Below are 1,769 nucleotides of genomic sequence, written 5' to 3' on the forward strand. Positions count from 1 at the left end.
TCAACAATACATCCAACGTGATTATGACAGTTGTGATTCCCCACTTTGGCTTCTCGCTAAATGGAGATGTTGTTACAACAATTTCTTTACTTTTAGCAATTATATGTAATTTTTTGAATGAGACTCTTAGTTTAGATAGCATGAGAATCAAAAAATTCTCATGTCATATTTTGGTACTAAAATTAGGAATGATGTATATCTATAAAGATAGAAGCCCTCTGCCTTATGTGGAGGTGGGGGGGTGTGGCACCATCATCTTTTGGAGAATTGTGTATTTATAATTTTCTAAGTTAATACAAACCTTTCATGGGTTTGTGGCTTAATTGTGGTTTCTTATGTTAGCTTGAGAGCTGTGAATCACAAGCTCCCTACTAAAGAGGAAGGACCCTCATATTTTGTAGGGATTGTTGATTTAGTAAGGTAGTATAGTATTTGTGATTAAATCTCTTGCATCTTATGTTTGCTTTGTTCGAAAAGTTGATATTGATGTCAAAGGGTGAATGGGGCAGCATTCGTTTAATTATTTGCATGCACAAATCAATATAATTTGGTTTCAAGGACCTCTTAGACTGATAGCCTGAGTCATGCCATTTCATTTGATAGGTGGCACATTTGATGGGTCCTCTTGGTTGAAGAGATATTAATTTATGAAGTATGGTACCCCAATGATGGGCCTAGAACTATCACATATGGACCTAAAATATTATGGCCCTATTATTCATTGTTGCCCTAAAAGGAATGCTAACATTTATAATTTAAGAGGCCTAAATACAAGTGTCTAAATTAGCCTTGAAAAGAGTTTTTATAAAGAACTAAAATCAATATTTTTATGGATCTTAAATCCCCCTTTAACTGGAAAAATCATCTTCTTTAGGTCAGCTTCAATATAGTCATGTTGATGGTGTTTGGAATCCATCAACGACGATGTTCGGAATCTGTCAACCAAGGGTGTCTCCTTGATATGAAGTCCAAATTAGAATTCACACTATTTGGAATAGGAGCCCCATCTGGAGTATCGACCCAACCACCATAACTCTAAGGTTTTCCTTGGCTGCAATGAATAACATAAGAGATTACACACATATCCTTTGAAATCAGCAAGTAAGTTGACACTATGAAACACCAATTGCAATGTGTAAACAAAGACTTTCATGAGAGGGGAGATGAGAGTGAATCTCTAGGAGGAAAGTAATAGTACTATCCTAGGAGAGGCACATGAGAGAAAGGAAAGATTCATTAGTTATCTAGTGAAATAGTTCACATATACACAATGATCATTAAAGAAAATACAACACACATTCAACAAGATAAGTACCAAAGCCAATGAAGTAGTTCAATTTCCTTTAGTACATATGAACATAACATATACCGCAAACATCTAAAGAATAATCTTACAATATTCATGATACATGCATGAAAATGTGTTGGCTCAATAAGCTTCTGATTATTAGGTGAAAGATCCAAGTACACAGTTACAATGGTGAGCCACTAGCTCCAATAATGGAACATTAAGTCAATTCTTGCTTCTCCAAGGAATGATATTCTCTCCTATGCCAAGCTAGAGAATCCAAGGCTAGCTCTCGAAAGTCTATGACTCCAAAAGCCCCTTGCTTGAGTTATGAGGGTGTATTTATAACAATAGGAATGACCTTTCATATCCTCATGACTCTTGAGCTTCCCTCATGACTCTTGGACTTCCAAGTGACTCTTGAACTTATACAAGACTTTTGGACTTTTCCTAGTGACTCTATAATCTACATGTGACTCTT

The sequence above is a fragment of the Pinus tabuliformis genome, chromosome X, assembly GCF_031772625.1.
Source record: "Pinus tabuliformis cultivar Carrire ecotype Pingquan chromosome X, CPIR1, whole genome shotgun sequence".
Taxonomy (NCBI): Eukaryota; Viridiplantae; Streptophyta; class Pinopsida; order Pinales; family Pinaceae; genus Pinus; species Pinus tabuliformis.